General features: G+C 45.0%; 1 protein-coding gene across 3 annotated transcripts in view; it reads left to right on the forward strand.

Annotated features, from left to right (window-relative positions):
• Positions 1–1,193: 1,193 nt before the first annotated feature.
• Positions 1,194–18,214, forward strand: part of CNTN6 (contactin 6) — a 304,683-nt gene continuing 287,662 nt past the window's right edge. For 2 of the 3 annotated variants that reach the window (XM_060766325.2, XM_060766326.2), the window contains exon 1: positions 1,194–1,751. The gene's annotated coding sequence lies outside the window, so the exon portion shown is untranslated. The remainder of the gene's footprint in view (positions 1,752–18,214) is intronic. The other variant, XM_060766324.2, reaches the window with a different exon arrangement.

Here is an 18,214-nt window from a genome sequence, read left to right on the forward strand (position 1 = left end):
TTATGCCCACACTATCTGAAAGGTCCTGTACCAGGCATAGGCAAACTAAGGCCTGGGGGCCAAATGTGGCCCCCCGGGTACTTACCTTAGGCCCTCTTCTTTTTTCCTGTCCTCTTGGCATAAGGATACAGTGGCCCACCATGTCCTTATGCCAAAAAGACAGGGGAGGAAGGCAAACAGCAGCTGAGAGCTCTCTCAGCAGCCATATATCTTGTCCTCCTCCTGGCATAAGGACAATGCGAATGACCACATCCTAATGCTAGGAAGACAGCTCAAGGAAGGCATGTGGGAGCTGAGGGCCCTCTGGAGCACTCTCAGCCACCACCCCTTTTTGCCATCCTCCTGGCATAATTCCAAGAGGATAGCCCAAGGATCAGGGGAGGAGGATAGGGGCAGTTGCCATGTTTCCCACCTTCAGTTGCAACACAGAGGGTTGACAGGGGGCTGCCATGCCATGCCCACAAGCCACTTGGATCCAGGGAATGAGGGGACCCTTCCACGCAGTCCTATATCCTAGAATATCAAGGCAGAAAATCCCACAGTCTCTGTTTTGAACTGGGATATCAGAGTCCACACTACCATATATCCCAATTCAAAGAGGAAAATGTGGGATTTTATTCAGCTGTGTAGAAGGGGCCTGCGATACCAGTCAATACAGCTGCAGACAGTACTGGTTAGAATGTGTTCTTTCTGTCTTGACAGGCTCTTGGCTGGATCTACACTACCCTGTATCCCAGGATGTGATCCCAGATTATCTGCTTTCAACTGGATTAAATGAGTCTATACTGGTAAATAATCTGGGATAAGGAGATAATATGGGATCATATCCTGGGATATAAAGCATGCAAATCCAGTCTTAGTTGGGGGAAAGCTTGAATGCTACTGGATATACTGGGACTTGAACATCAATCGATTTTGATATCCATATGGGGGGTTCTGGAACTAAACCCCAGTAGATACCGAGGGCCCACTGTAACTATGATGCAATAGTTTTCAGAGAACATTCATTTTGTAGTTTCATACATTTGTGTGTGTGTGTGTTTTCTGTTCATACACATACAAGACATGGTCAAGTCAGTTAAACATTTAATGAGGAAAAAATGTCACCTCATTTTAGATGAGTACTAGTCAGATCAGCGTAATCTGATATAGTGATCTGTTCAGTTTTAGAAATAAAGAAAATTTATGCAGTTCCTGTTATAAAGTTAATGTGCTTGTTGGTGACCCAGATTTCAAAAGCTTTTAATACCTGGCAGGGGCTCACATCTGTAGAGGGGAAAATGGTTAGAACATTTGATCTATCACACTGAGGGTGTGACAGACAGCTTTGCGCTTTCTTGCTCTCTGTTTCTCTGCCTCCCTTCCTCCCTCTCTCACTGTACTTGCCTTGCTTAAAGGAAGCTGAACATAGAACTAATTTTAAGATGTGCAGGATTTCTGGATACCCATATTCTGAGCTTTAGCGGTTCCTTTTTTTTCTTTTTGTCCATGTGCCCTAACTGTGTGGGTCCTTGTTGTGGATGCTGCGGGAAAGCTGTGCATTTCGCAGTTAATCCAAGTGAAGAGACAGGGAATGCTCAGCGGATAAAAGGCTTGTAGTCCCAGCTGGGGAAAGAGTTCCATTATCTCCCAGCTGCATAGACATTCTTCACAGCTTTGGTTTTGCCTGGATGAGCAATGTTGCTTTCGGAGAGCATGTAACAGTTTGGCAAAAAACTAAAGATCCTGAGACGGTTTGGCTGTTAAGATCTGTAAGTACAACGCTGGATTGTTGCAATGTGAATCGTGCTGGAGAGAAAGCTGCATTTCTTTTGTCTCTCCCCCCCCCCCCCCCCATAGTGATTTGCATTGGCATAAAAGATACAGATTGTAAAGGGAATTTGCTGTCCTTCTATTGATGCTTTATAACAATTGTTCATTCTGGGCTTTTTAATTATTATTTACCCAATACAATTTATTTAGTTTGCCATGTCTGTCTTGTATCTGGGTTCATGTAAGAGAAAAATCTCATGAGAAACAGTGCTGTTAATATATGACAGGTATAGGCATATTTTTAAATATGTTTTGACAGTTCTTAGGGAGGGGTTTTCTATATGTGTGTGCGTGTTTTGGGGGGGCACATCTGCTGCACTTAATAGGCAATATAGGGGATGACAGTGCTAATTTTGGCATTTGCTCTTTCTTAAAAGCCAAGGTAGTTCCTTTCATCCTCCAGAGTTTCAGCATTTGCAAAATAAAATAAAATAAAATAAAATAAAAAGGAACATCTATGTCAGGAAATGTCATTGAATCACAAAAAAGAAGTTTTATGCAGGGAGGGGAACATCCATTGATGCCCTTCCTCATTTTTTTTTCTTTTACATTTTAGATTATGGAAAGATTCAATGACCATATATCAAAGTTCATGTGTGTGTGTTCAGCATTTCTGCTATATCATTTGTGAGGTACACCACTGCAAAGATCTTGTGATGAAAAGTTGGGAAAGCTTAATAATTCAAGAAACTAGCAATAAATTAGGGATTTGTGCATATGTATAGCTCATACCCAAAGCACATGAAATGCTTGAGGAAGAAATTTTTCTGAATATGTTTTTAAATATGTGGTTTCAGACATCAGTTGTGTGTTTATACAGGCTTGCCTTTTGAATGTAACTGTTCACAGTCTTACTATCTGTTATAACAGGGAATATAATAATACATGAACCACACAAGGCCAAATCAGTTTTTTTGTGCAATTCTATTATTTTGTTGATTTTGGATATGCTGAACTAGTCTAAATAATTCTTGGTGTGTTCCTCAGTTTCCCCCCCACTCTTGCACAAAACTACACTTAACTTTCAGGTATGGTGAGTCCAAAGATATGAGGAGCATAGTATTCATAAATGAGTCTTTAGAGTTTGGTTTTTGTTATTATTACTGTAGCCATTTTGAAAAAGGTATAGTTTCTTTAATTACCAAAATTTTATAAATGGTTAATAGTAGGAAAATCATGTGTGATAGTACAAAATTTTATGCTTTAAGTGTTCAGGAAATATCCTATCAACTTGCTATATTTTATTTCAGTTTCATTAGTCTCCCATCATGAGGGATGATACTGGAGAGAAACTAAAGCAATCCACTAAAGACAGAAAGAGACAGACTGCCATTGAATTGTCCAATTGGAATGCTAAGCATGCTGGCAACACAGCCAATATATATCTTCATCAGCAGAGGCAGTTGGCTCTGCTTTAGTGTTCACTGGCATTATATGAGTGTTTCAGGACTGTCCTCCTACAAAGATTGTCACAGATGTCTGTCGATGTGTGCAGATGTGCAGATGCATTTCAAATCCTCGTTAACAAAAAGTTCACATCTACTCTACAATATCATATAAGGTTGTGCCCATAAGTTATATGAATTTGGGACAAAGTCTATGGGGCTGTGTATAATGGTGGAATTACTGATGGAAGATTTCTATGCTAGGTCTCTCCCTCTCCCTCTCCCTCTCTCTCTTTTAAACCAAACAATTTTCACGAATAAAAATTACATAGAATAATAAAGGAACAAAATATATCGCAAAAATTACCCGCTAGAAGAAAAAAAACACACTCAAAACTTTCAAATACATACAATTAAAATAAAAAGAGATTTACTCCTTGGCCCGCAAAGAAACCTGATCTACCTATAAAAAAAAAAGGACAAAACACTAAGATTAACAGAATTAAGGAGAAATGATTTTTTTTCTGTGCTTGTATCTTAAATCATGTGATTCCTCCTCTTCTACTCTATTTATAAATTGCATTTAATGTATTAATTTTACTCCTACTAGTTAACAGAACCATCATCAATTTACACTCAATACCATGCAGTCATTGACAGAGACCAGGGCTAAACTACCCAGCGTGTGTGCCTCTGAGGTAGGTCACATGAAAAGTCACATGGGATCAGAAGTTTTATAATCCCTTGTTTACCTCCTCTGTCTCTCTTTCTGCTTTTTCCAACTCACCTTCAGTGCAGTATGAGTTTCATTTGGTTGTCTGTTGGAGTTGAGAATCATCCCCCCCCCTCTTTGGGGGAATAGTGGGGAGATCATCTATCTTATATTGTCTCTTAGGGAATGGGAAATTAGCCCAGGATGGTGTGTTTACATAGCCTTTACTAACAGGCTTAGAAGGACAAAACCAAAAACTTGGTGTAAACCATGTCATCATTTGGTTGAATTGTTGGGCTCTGGAATATCAGTTCTGGGTTATGAGGCCTGGGAGCTAGGGAGGAGCTTCCACTTGGGGCAGACATAGAATTTGGCTCTCCCTTTTTGAATTCTGTGTGTGTGGTGGTGGGGGGAGTTCCCTAGATCTGACTTCTAAAATACAACAGTCTGGTTTATGCTAGCTAAAACCCCAACCAGGTTGCTCTCCCCATCTAGCAAGTTTTCCAGGTTTTAATCTTAAATAAGTAGTAGTTCAAACAAAGTGACCCTGATTTCAGTACAGGTGGAATCAGGTTAATAGCTGAAAAGCATGTGTTGAAAAAGTGCACTTAAAACCCAATTCCGCGCAAAAATGTGCACCTTTGCATGGCTTTATATCCCTGCAGTCATGCAAAACATGTGTTTCCATCCCTTCCCCCTCTATGGACTGTTCTGGCTGATTGGGCTGTCAAAAAATGGAGCAATGGACACAGGTGGCTCAAGGGAAGCAGAATGGGAAAGCAATTAGAACTTTGAAATGATTCCTTTATTTAGATCTTTATCATATTAAACAGCTTGAATTAACAACTGGGTGAAGAGAAAGAAAAGAAATCTGCTTGTATGTACATAAAGATAATTGCATGTGTGCATATGAGGTCCAACACATTATGGAGATTAAAAACATACAAACACCAAAACCTTCCACTGGATGTCCCCATCCACCCTCTATCTTGAGCCACTTGAAATGAAGGTGTGAGGATGGCGGAGGAACATTTCCTGGAACTGACAGGCCTCTGTGTCAGTTCCTGGGATTTTTTGCCTCAGTTTAAAACACATGTTTTGATGCTGCCTGGAAGTGCCCTCAGTATATCGCAAGAACTCACCAAAGTGATTTCAGAACCATGGTAAATATCTTTAAGAATTCCTGGAGAACAAGAAAACTTCCAGTGGTCAAACTGAAAGGCTGCTTACTAATGGCTCCTCCTCATCCTGGAAAGAAGAGACCAGTGGGATCCCACAGGGGTCTGTCCTTTGCCCGGTGCTATTTGTCATCAGAATGCAAGGCACTAGGGCTGGGCGGTTTTGTTTCGTTAATTCGTAATTCGTTAATAATTCGTTATTTTTTTCAATTACAAAACGATAACGAACCATTCTGGAGCAATTATTAAAAAAATCGAATTTTTAAATACGATTTGTAAATGCTTCGTATTTCGTTATTGTATTTGTTTCGTTATTGTTTTGAGGTCGTTTCGTTATTATTTCCGCATGTCTGGGCCAGTTTTATGGTTTAATTAGTGAAAAAAATTATAATATCACACCAACAGTCAACAACAGAGGGAGAGGGAAGCTTCAGAAGGTTTTGGAGGATTTTTAGCGTATTTCGCGGTCGCGTCCGCCATTAACGAATCGATTTGTTATTGTTTCGGAAATCGATTCGTTCATTTTTTACCATTTACGAAATTTCGTAAATATTGAACTTTTTAAAAGGAAAAATTTGTAATTATTTTAAATAACGAAATGCAACCCCCCCCAAAAAAACGAATCGATTTTAGAAACAATTTTTTCCGTTGTTACCCAGGCCTACAAGGCACGCTTAATATTTGAAAGGATGTCATATTGAGGGGGGAGGGGATTGGTTTTCTGCTGCTCTAGAGATTGGGGCTGGATCTACACTGCCCTATATCCCAGGATCTGATCTTAGATTATCTTCTTATCCCAGATTATCTGACAATGTAGACCCTAGGGCTGAGCAAAATTATCATTAGTCATCGTAAATTGGATCAAATTCATTGAATTCGTGCTTATGACACAATATCTGACACATTGGCATGGCCCATGCCAAAAAATGAAAGAATTGAAACTTACCCAATGCTTTTTCATTTGAATTTTATAAAACTTTGGAAGCCCCCCTAAGTCAGTTTCATTTTCAGTGCAAGCAAAGCAAAGCCAAAAAAGTTGCAATTCCTCTTTAAATTAATGGCCTTTCACCATTAGAAGAGGAAAGCAGCAAATATAAAACAGAATTCACTGGGAAAGAGACTGAGAAAGCACAGAATTTTGGGAATTGTAGTTTAGGAAGGCAAGGAGCCATATGCCAGAGAATTCAAAAGACCCTGCCCTAAACTACATTCCCTGGAATTCCACACATCAAAAAGCCCCAATCAGGATGGAGAGAGATTTGTCTCTCCATAGCAGCAGCTAGCCAGAGTTCCAATAAATTATTGAATCTGCGAACAGGAGGACTGACTGATATTTCAATAAGTAAATCTTTGGGCTGGGCTGGGCTGGGCTGGGAAGAAATCCTTAATTGGAAGTTCTATTGTTTAATAAGAAACATTCAATGAGATAGCTGTTGTGGCTATTTAAAAATATTTTGTCAAAACGTTTTAAAAATCATAAAATCAGTAGATGCATGAATATTTCTGAAAGTTGCGGAACATGATTCCCTGTTATCTTGTGTCATGGTATAGAAAATTCAAAAAGATGGTTCTTGTTTGTTTTTAAAAAATGTTTTTTATTAAAATTTTGAAAAGTCCCCAAAAATCCATAGAGAAGTTATACTTTCTGAAACTCGATGGGCTAACAGTGGTAAATGTGTTCTAATGTTGTAGCAAGCTTCACCCCAATAGTTATAAAGATGAGGGAGAAAGGAGTCCCCACAGTTTGCTCACTTGCACAATTACTATAACGTTAGAGTAACAAAATTTTCACTGATGAAACTTTAGAAACACTTTAGAAACAAACCGCTGGCACCTCCTTATTTTGTAATAAGTTTTGAAACATTTTTTCATCAATCACACAGCCCTAGTAGACTCATATAATCCAGTTTAAATCAGATAAACTGGGATCAGATCCTGGGATATAGGGCAGTGTAGATCCAGCCTGGGACACTGAGCAAATTGCAAGAAAAAGATTCCACCTAAACATTAGGAATATCTTCCTGACAGTAAGAGCTATTTGGCAATTAAAAGATGTCTCTTTCTCTGAAGGGTTTTTTAAACATAGGCTGGATGGCCATCTGTGGAGAGTGGGCTTTGATTAGGTGTTCCTGCATGGCAGGGGGTGGACTGGTTGATCCTTGTGTTTTCTTCCAACTCCATGCCTCTATGATTCTATGATCTGAAATTAACATCTCTTTCAAAACTCTAAAAAGAAAAGTCTAGCATCAAATGCCTTTTCTGTGTCCACACAAAAAAAATCCAATGTGTTCTCTTTTTCATTGTATCGTTCTAAATGTTTTCATATGCTTCATACATTTCTGATATTATCTTTCAATTTTCTTTTGAGTGGAAATTCCACATTGATCATCAGAAATAATTTTTTGAAGAATACTTTCAATTTGTCCACCAAAAATAATTTTAAACATCTTATAATTCTTACTCAACAATGATATTGGTCTGCATTTTTTGGGTAAAGTCAGATTCTGATCTTTTTTAGAAATCAAAGCTATATTGGTCTCTTTCCAACTGCCAGGGCTCTTTCCAGTTAGTAAAATTGGGTTCATCATCTGATGATTTGGAATTAAAAACTTCACTTTGAAGTATGTGTAACACTGACAACCCATCTGGTCCTGGCATCTTCCATGTAGCAGTCTTTTATTTATAATGTTTATAATATTTACAAATTTCTCTTTTTACAATAGAAGCAATTATAGATTGTCTCTATTCTTCTGTACCCTTAGGTATATTCTGTTTAGTTATATATATCTGTTTAGTTATATATTTCTTCCACGTTGTCAATTGGAATTTCTTATCAATTATAAAGAGAGAAATAAATTTGCTTTCTCTATAGTCTCATATTTTATCATAGTATTACTCTCTTATACTTTTAATCTCTCTCCCTCTTGGTATTTCTATGCTAACTTTTAGCTTATTTGCAAAATCAAAATTATTTTATTTTGCATATTTCAAATTTTTCTCCATTTCAACCACCTTTTGTTGTTAGCTGGTTTCAAATTGTTTTTCACTTATGGCAATCCTATGAATTAGAGACTTTCAGGACGCATTATCCTCAACAGTCCTGCTCAAAGCTTTCAGATTCAGGGCTGTGGTTCTTTGATGGAGTCTTACCATCTGGAATACAGTCTTCCTCTTTTCCTACTGCCCTCTACTTCACCAAACACTATCATCTTTTCTCATGACTAGTCATCAACTAAAGTCTTCAAATGAGACTTTAAACTCATTCTTTGTATTTCACCCCAAAACAATTGAATCTGTATTACCTCTTTTTTAAGTTCATTACTATAAATGCTTTCTACTAACCATTCTAGTGTCACTTCCTTTATCCAAATTGTCCTCAAAGAATTTTCATGTTTTCTTTTTGCATTTCTCCACATCTTTTTCCCCCCTAAAATTTTCCCTTGTTCCTGTAAGTAGTAACACAGGATTGTGTCTTGAAAAGGTATTTGGTAATATCTTGACCCTTTTCACCCTAAGAAACAAAAATTGTGAGACCCAAATAATATCAGTTCATATCAACATGCAATGTTGATTGAGAGTGGTATATCCAGATCAGTGTAGCTGAAACTTATGCGGCCATCAAGTCAGCTTGAGTTCTGGCAGGTGTGCATACTGTGTGGCACTGAGTCAGCTTTGTGGCTGGGTGGTGACTGGTTCATGCTATCAGAATCAGTCTGGCACCACCAGCCATCACCTTTTCATTCCCCCTATTGATCTACCCTTGGTAGTGACCTTCAAGCACAAAATTGGTGGTGGTAATCACTTGGTGCCTGTAATATTGGCTGCTGGAGCAACAAAGCAACACTAGAGAGGTGAGGGGGTAGAGGAGGAATCACGCCCTCCTCCCCATCTTCTCTGATCACCTGTGCCTGGGGAAAGCAGGATGATGCTATGAATAGCCATGGTCATTTCCAAATGAGTGTCCAACTATTTATATTAGCTAAAAATGGGGGTGAGCTCCAGAGCTTCAGGAAGTTTAGTTTCACAAGATCCTAAACCTTCTCTGCCAAAAAGTGTTAACACCTCACCAAATTAAAAATTCCAGGAATGTATAGCATTGCGTCTTGGTGGTTGAAGTGATGTCAAATTGCATCAATGTATTACTGTATAAATTAATTGCAGTATAATTAATTTATACTGTAGAGTATAAATGCACCCAAAATCCACAGTCTTTGTTCAGTCAAACTCGTTGCAAGAATTTAACCTCTCAGGACTTTATCTCAAATTTTCTCCCCCTGCCCCCTCAATTTCTAACACATAGAATTCATTGAGAGTACAATTTCTGCCAGAGTACTTCCCATAATGCAAGCAAATTTCCTATCAGCTCATGTCATGTCTGCAACAGTCCAAAAAAAAAAAAAAGGAGAGGGAGACAATGGTCAGAGATCATCTTCTGGACTTAGGATCTGGGATATAAAGCCGGAGAAAACACCCAAATACATGTGGGATAGGAGCTGTCCAATTTGCCTGGTTTGGATTGCTTCAGTGATAGGAGTAAAGGGCATTCCAAACATTGAAATCTTTCTCCAAAAATCCTGCTTCATGAGCCTAGCATTGTAGGTTTTTCCAGGTTATATGGCCATGTTCAGGAGGCATTTTCTCCTGACGTTTTGCCTGCATCTATGGCAAGTATGCAAAATACTGACATTTCAAAATACCTTTGTTTTTCCTGTCTGTATTGACACACACATGCACAGTGAATGAAATTAACAAAACAGAACAGCTGTTTGTCAAATTATTCTCTGCTTAACACCTTGCATGGCAGTTACCCAGTGCCTTTGGCTGTCTTTTCACCTTTGCTATATATGTGGGGAGGAAAATTCTTGGTGTCATTAATTTAGGACAAAAGGTGAATTGTAGTGTTATAATGAAGGAAATGCAATACAAAGCTATTTTGATTATAGTCCTTTGTTGTTTTGCTCACATTTTAGCTTTATCTCATTATAATAAAAACTTTATTTACTGGCTGGGCAATTGTTGGGGTTGTAGGCCAAAATTGTAACTGGGGATGATTTCCCATTAGTATTTTGTATCCTTAGAAGCTGAAGTCAACGGTTTACTTCACTACCATATTTTCTCTACTGGTTGGAGACTATGATAGGTTATTTTTGCTGCATGTTTTCAAGTCACTTAGACTTATGAGAACCTTAAGGTGAACCTATCATTATTTATTTATTTATTTATTTACCTTACTTATATACCGCTGTTCTCAGCCCGAAGGCGACTCACAGCGGTTCACAACAAATACGAACAGCAAAAATTCAGTGCTACAGTATAAAAACACTCAGTTCTTGTGGGTTTTTTCGGGCTATATGGCCATGTTCTAGAGGCATTTCTCCTGACGTTTCGCCTGCATCTATGGCAAGCATCCTCAGAGGTCTGTTGGAATTAGAACAACTGGGTTTATATATCTGTGGAATGGCTGGGGTGGGGCAAGGAGCTCTTCCCTGCTGCAATTAGGTGTGAGTGTTTGGCTAATCACCTTCATTAGCATTTGAAGGCCTGCTGGAACCTGGGAAAGCCTGTTGCTGGGAGGTGTTAATCTGTGCCTGGTTTCTTCCTCTCTGTTGTTTAGCTGTTATAATTTTAGAGTTTTTTAATACTGGGAGCCAGATTTTGTTCATTTTCATGGTCTCTTCCTTTCTGTTGAAATTGTCCACATGCTTGTGGATTTCAATGGCTTCTCTGTGTAGTCTGACATGGTGGTTGTTGGTGTGGTCCAGCATTTCTGTGTTTTCAAATAATATGCTGTGTCCAGGCTGGTTCATCAGGTGCTCTGCTATGGCTGACTTCTCTGGTTGAAGTAGTCTGCAGTGCCTTTCATGTTCCTTGATGCGTGTCTGGGCGCTGCGTTTGGTGGTCCCTATGTAGACTTGTCCACAGCTGCATGGTATACGGTAGACTCCTGCAGAGGTGAGAGGATCCCTCTTGTCCTTTGCTGAACGTAGCATTTGTTGGATTTTCTTGGTGGGTTTGTAGATAGTTTGTATGTTGTGTTTCCTCATCAGCTTCCCTATGCGGTCAGTGGTTCCCTTGATGTATGGCAGGAACACTTTTATTTATTTATTTATTTATTTATTTATTTATTTCTTGCATTTATTGACCGCCCCTCTCAGCCCGAAGGCGACTCGGGGCGGTGAACAACGACAAAGAAAGACAGTATACAGTGAATCGACAATACAAACCGGACAAATACAACATAACATATACTATACTAAAAATCCGCTTCGTCAAGTCCTGGGGTCATAGCCAAAATTCGTAGTCCTAGTTCATTCCAGTGTCATTCCAAGATACACTCAGTTGAAGGCCTGCTCGAAGAGCCATGTTTTCAGGCCCCTACGAAAGGCCATCAAGGAGGGCGCCTGTCTAACTTCAGCAGGGAGGGAGTTCCACAGCCGGGGGGCCACCACCGAGAAGGCCCGCTCCCTCGTCGCCGCCAGACGTGCCTGTGAGGCAGGTGGGACCGAGAGAAGGGCCTCCCCGGATGATCTCAAGGTCCTCGTGGGCTCGTAGGCCGAGATGCGGTCTGCAAGGTATTTTGGGCCGGAACCGTTTAGGGCTTTGTAGGATAACACCAGCACCTTAAATTGGGCCCGGTAGCAAATCGGCAGCCAGTGGAGCTGGGACAGCAGGGGCGTTGTATGCTCTCTGCGACCTGCTCCCGTTAACAACATGGCTGCCGCGCGCTGGACTAGCTGAAGCTTCCGGGCCGTCTTCAAGGGCAGCCCCACGTAGAGAGCGTTGCAGTAGTCGAGGCGGGATGTGACCAAAGCGTGTACCACCGTGGCCAAGTCAGACTTCCCAAGATACGGGCGCAGCTGGCGCACGAGCCTAAGCTGTGCAAATGCTCCCCTGGTCACCGCTGAAACCTGGGGCTCCAGGCTCAGCGATGAGTCCAGGGTCACACCCAAGCTGCGAACCTGCGCCTTCAAGGGGAGTGCGACCCCGTCCAGCACAGGCTGTAACCCTATACCCTGTTCGGCCTTGCGACTGACCAGGAGTACCTCTGTCTTGTCTGGATTTAGTTTCAGTTTGTTCGCCCTCATCCAGACCATTACAGCGGCCAGGCACCGGTTCAGGACTTCGACGGCCTCCTTAGTAGCAGGTGGGAAGGAGTGACAGAGTTGGACGTCATCTGCGTACAGGTGACACCGCACCCCGAAACTCCGGATGATCTCACCCAGCGGCTTCATGTAGATGTTAAACAACAAGGGGGACAAGATGGAACCCTGAGGAACGCCACAGGTCAACGGCTGCGGCGTTGAACAGGAGTCCCCCAGTAACACCATCTGAGTACGACCCTCCAGAAATGACCGGAGCCACTGCAGAGCAGTGCCCCCAAGACCCATCTCTGCAAGGCGCCCCAGAAGAATACCGTGGTCGACGGTATCGAAGGCCGCTGAGAGGTCCAGGAGCACCAACAGGGACACACTCCCCCTGTCTAGCTCCCGGCGCAGATCATCCACTAAGGCGACCAAGACCGTCTCGGTACCATGTCCCGGTCTGAAACCAGACTGTGCCGGATCCAGATAATCCGTGTCTCTCAAGAATACCTGGAGTTGTGAGGCCACCACGCTTTCCATGACTTTGCCCAAGAAGGGAAGATTGGAAACAGGCCGAAAGTTGTCCAATTTAGTGGGGTCAAGTGATGGTTTCTTCAACAGCGGCTTTATAACAGCCTGTTTTAGGCTCGCTGGAATCTTGCCTTCCCGAAGGGAGGCATTAACCACCACCGTTACCCACTCGGCCAATCCCCCTCTGGCCTCCTTCAGAAGCCAGGATGGGCAGGGGTCTAGGATGGACGTGGTGGGTCTCATTCCTCCAAGTATCTTGTCCACATCCTCGGGTTTCACAAACTGAAAAGAATCCAACAAAATCGGACAAGCAGGTGCTTGTGTCACATCCACGGAGACTGCATCTAATGTGGCGTCCAGCCCAGAACGGATCAAAGCGACTTTGTCTGCAAAGAACCGAGCAAATGCTTCACAGCGTGCTGCCGAGTTGTCAGGGCTCCCACCTGAGATAGGGGGAGTTAAAAGACCTCTGACAACCCGGAACAACTCCGCCGGACGGTTTTTTGCAGACGCAATAGTGGCCGCAAAGAAAGTTTTCTTTGCGGCTCTTATTGCCACGGCATATGCCCTTAAGAAGGACACAAACCGTGTTCGGTTTGGCTCGCTTGGGTCCGATCGCCACACGCTCTCTAGAACCCTCTTCCTTCGCTTCATCGCTGCCAGTTCCTCAGTAAACCAAGGAGCTGGTTTAGCTCGGTTACTTGAGAGGGGACGTTCCGGAGCGATCTTGTCAATAGCCCTGGTCATCTCCCCATTCCAGAGAGCGACCAAGGCCTCGACACGATCACCTACCGCGGTGGCGGGAAACTCCCCAAGAGCCGTCAGGAATCCATTCGGATCCATTAGCCTCCTGGGGCGGACCATCTTAATGGGTCCTCCACCCTTGCGGAGGTTAGGGGGCGCAGTGAGCCTAAATCTAATCAGGAAGTGGTCGGACCACGGCAACGGAGAGATGGACAACTCCTCCACACCGCCACCCTGCTCCCATCCCTGACAGAAAACCAAGTCCAATGTGTGTCCAGCACAGTGGGTGGGGCCAGTTATTTGTTGGGACAGCCCCATGGTTGCCATGGCGGACATGAAGTCCTGAGCCGCACCTGTGAGGGTTGCCTCGGCGTGGATGTTGAAGTCCCCCAGCACCAGAAGCCGTTGGGACTCCACCGCCAGGCTCGAGACCACCCCCGCTAGCTCAGGAAGGGAGACTGTAGTGCAGCGAGGTGGACGGTACACTACAAGAATCCCTATTCTGTCCCGGTCACCCACCCTCAGGTGGACGCATTCAAAATTTGTGGTCTGCGGGATGGGGCTCCTGGTTAGATGGATGGTATCTCTATAGACCACTGCGACCCCGCCTCCCCGTCCTCCGGCTCTTGGTTGGTGTTGCACGGAGAAACCTGGAGGACAAAGCTGGGAGAGATTTACGCCCCCCGCTTCATCCAACCAGGTCTCCGTGATGCATGCCAGATCTGCCCGCTCCTCCAGGATTAAGTCCTGAATCCAAGTTGTTTTTCCGTTGACAGACCTGGCGTTCAACAACACCACCTTCAAGCCAGAGGGCCCGCTCACCTGGTTACACCAAATTACCTTAGGAGACCTATTGGGGATAGTTAATTTGGAAAAGTGGTCCGAATTAGGCCGAATTCGAGGTCTCCTTCTCCCGCATCTCCTCCTTCCCACCACGACCTCTATGGGGACCCCTCGGCTAGTGGAACACCTCCTCCCCTCCATGCCGCAGTTGTGAGCTATAAGATTACTTTCTCCTACGCTTGTTGTTATGTTTATTGGTTCTTGCCAGCATCCCCCCTCCCCCTCCCTCCCCACCACACTCTCCATCACAGGCTCCGGGCCACCTCCTCTTCTGCCCCCTCCCCAACACCAGAGCAATATAAACAGTACCCAAAGGGGGGCGGGGGACCACATGAGTAGCAGCAATACGGGTGGTAGTCGATATTCTGACTGCTTCAATAGACCAGTTCTTAAAGTGCATAGATTTCAGGAGCAGTCTGTCGGTGAGCGTAAATGATCGTAAATTAATTAGCAGCAACACACATTCACAGGCACATTAATAAAGTGCTAGTTCTAAAGTGCTCTACTTATCGATATAAAGTGCGGCACAGAGGGACAGGGAAAGGGCGAAAGTGCTGGTGCAATCTAGCAGCAGGTGGCAGGCGCCTAGGTGCTCTAAATCGTTCTTATTACAATGATGACAGATGGCACCAATGACTACCAGGAAGTGCTAGTTGATATTATACGATTACCCCTTATGGGTGATAATGGTGGTAGTTAACTAAATATTGCTATGACCCCGATGAGACTTTAGACGGTTGGTAACCAGCGGATATGCTTCCGGAGTTGATAACTCGGGGGTGGGGCAGCACAGATGGTTAATCACATTCTGCTCAGTAAATACCAGCAAAGAAGTCAGCTTAAGATCTACACAAGCTTAAAGGTCAACACAAGAGAGGTCCACACAAAGGCGGTCAGCACAGCTTAAAGATCTACACAAGCTTAAAGGTCAGCACAAGGGAGGTCCACACAAAGACGGTCAGCACAAGGGTCTACCCCAACTTGTTGCTTTGCCCTGGTGGGGTTTGGGCCGGGGAGGGGCCGTGAGTCCACAGCCGCCTGATGGAAGAGGGGCTGGATCGTAAGATGAAAAAGCGGCGACGGCCCCCCGGCCACGGCGGCCTGATGGAGGTCACCACTCCGCAGCGGCCTGATGGAAGGAGGCCACCACTCCGCAGCGGCCTGATGGAAGGAGGCCACCACACCGCAGCGGCCTGATGGAAGGAGGCCACCACTCCGCAGCGGCCTGATGGAAGGGGCCGCCACTCCGCAGCGGAAGGTATCTTCCTTAGGAGGCCAGTCACAGTCGCGGCGCTCCCTTCCTCCGCCTCCTGCCTCTTCCGTCTCTCAGCATAAGTTGCACCGCCGCTCACTTCGGCAGCTGACGGGTCTCGCTAGCAGGGGGTCTGCAGCGCTGGATCTCCTTCGCACTGCGTCTCCCTCTTGGCGCGTTCCCTCTCCTCAATTGCAGCAGCGGGCCCAGGCAGGCAGCCTGTCGACCGCGGCAGACTCCACCCGGCCCGGCCCAGCTCGATCAGCCGGCCGGCAGCCGGTCCAAGCGGCGTCCCTCCCGCGGCTTACGGCCCGCTCCTCCACAGCCGCCGCAGCCTCGATGGCAGGGGGGAAGGACAGCCGCGGCGTGTCTCTCGCGGCGTCCCTCTCACGCCCCACGGCTCGCTCCTCCACAGCCGCCGCAGCCTCGATGGCGGCTGCAGGCTGGAAGGCGTCTCTCCCGCGGCGTGTTCTTCCCTTCGCCGGGGGGGGGGGGGAAGGGCAGCCGCGGCGTATCCCTCGCGGCGTCTTCCCCTCGCGCCGTCCTTCCCGCGGCTCGTCACTCCACAGCCTCGGCCTCGGCTACAGGCCTCAGCCTCGGCTACAGGCTACAGGCAAGATGGCGGCCGCGACGGGATCCACGCCGAACCAGCCAGCCGGCGGCAGCGGCCAGGCCCAGGCGATGGCGGCGGCGGCGGCGGGACCCAACACCAGGTGGCCCCAAACGTTCGGCAAAGCGAAACCCCCAGCCAGAGGGTCAGCAGCAGCAGTAGGTTTCTTCTTAGGGAGAGCCAGCCGTGATTGTAATGGCGGCGCTCCCTTCTCCGCTTCCTACCTTCGCCTCACGGCCTCTTCCTCTCGGCGCCTTGTTCTTTCGGGCTCTTTTCGCCTCACTTCTGGTGCCGGTCTCACTCCCCCCAAATCTGATGGTCAGGGGGGGGGATTCCTAAGATTCCCTTCGATTCTGTGTCTTCGGTTAGCGCAGCTCAGCGTTGCCGCTGCTGGCCGCCATCACCGGAACCGGAAGCTTCCTCTGGGTGGATCATCATCTTTACTCTCGTGGTTTGTTCTTGGTCTTGCAGCTCTTCTGATGTCTGAGATGGAATATCCATTGGCCTGGAGAGCCCAGTTGAGGTGGTTCAGTTCATCTTGGAGGAGGTGGGGTTCGCAGATTCTTTTTGCACGGTCTGCCAAGGCTTTGATGGTGCTTCTTTTTTGACTTGGGTGATGGTTGGAGTTTTTATGTAGATATCTGTCTGTGTGTGTGGGTTTTCTGTAGACGGTGTGACCCAATTGTTGATCTGGTTTGCGGATGACTAGGACATCTAGAAAAGGCAGTCTTCCTTCATTTTCTTTTTCCATGGTGAACTGGATGTTTGGGTGGATGCTGTTAAGATGGTCCAGGAACCTGTTGAGTTCTTCATCTCCATGGCTCCAAATGGTGAAGGTGTCATCCACATATCTGAACCATATCGTGGGCTTTTTGGTTGCTGTCTCCAGGGCTTGTTCTTCAAAGTGTTCCATGTAGAAGTTAGCTATGACTGGGCTGAGAGGGCTCCCCATAGCTACTCCATCTTTCTGTTCGTAGAATTCATTGTCCCACTGAAAGTAACTGGTGGTGAGGCAATGGTGAAACAGAGCCGTGATGTCTTCTGGGAACCTCCGGTTGATGAGTGCCATGGTGTCTGCTACCGGGACCATGGTAAATAGAGATACCACATCGAAGCTGATCAGTTTGTCGTTTGTATTTAGCTTGAGATTGCTGATTTTTTCTATGAAGTGGGCTGAGTCCTTGATGTAGTGTGTAGTGAGCCCAATATGGCTTTGTAACTGTGCAGCAAGAAATTTTGCTAGGTCGTATGTGGGGGATCCAATGGCACTCACGATGGGTCTGAGTGGGGTGGAGTCCTTATGGATTTTTGGGAGTCCATAAAGCCTGGGTGGATGGGCTTCTGATTTACATAGCTGCTGTCGTATGTCAAAGTTTATTGAGGAGTTCTTAATCAGAGTGTTGGTTTTCCTGGTTATTTTGGCAGTTGGGTCTTGCTTGAGTTTTTTGTATATAGTAGGGTCCAGGAGTTTTCTGATCTTCTCCTTGTATTGCTCCGTATGCATGATGACTGTGGCATTCCCCTTGTCTGCTGGCAGAATGAGGATATCAGGATCTGAATTTAGGTCTCGAATGGCTTCTCTTTCCTTCCTAGTAATGTTACTGGAGGGGAGTTTTGCCTTTTTCAGGATCCTTGCTGCTTCCGCTCGTACTTCTTCTGCTTCCTCCTCTGGTAGGCGGTAAATTGCTGATTCGACATTGGCAATGATGTTTTCTACTGGGATCCTGGTGGCGGTTACAGCAAAGTTTCCTCCTTTCGCTAGTATGGATACTTGGTCTTCAGAGAGTTGTCTGTCTGTCAGGTTGATGATGGTCCGTGATGTATCCAGTTCTGGTTTCGGTTGTTGCTTTTGTCGTTTGTGGAATTTTTGTTTTTGTCTGTTGGTGTGGACAACCATGTTCTTCTCCATTTTCCTGTAAGTGAGATTGTCTATTTTGTCCCAGTCCTGGGAATTCATCTTCTGGCTGATATTGATATGGAGATGCAGCAGTTCCTTGTCTGTGTTTGCGAGTTCTTTGCGGATGGTGTGGATTCTCTCTCTTAAGACTTTCCTTCTACGCTGCAG

Source organism: Anolis sagrei, chromosome 2, assembly GCF_037176765.1.
Source record: "Anolis sagrei isolate rAnoSag1 chromosome 2, rAnoSag1.mat, whole genome shotgun sequence".
NCBI classification, from domain to species: Eukaryota; Metazoa; Chordata; class Lepidosauria; order Squamata; family Dactyloidae; genus Anolis; species Anolis sagrei.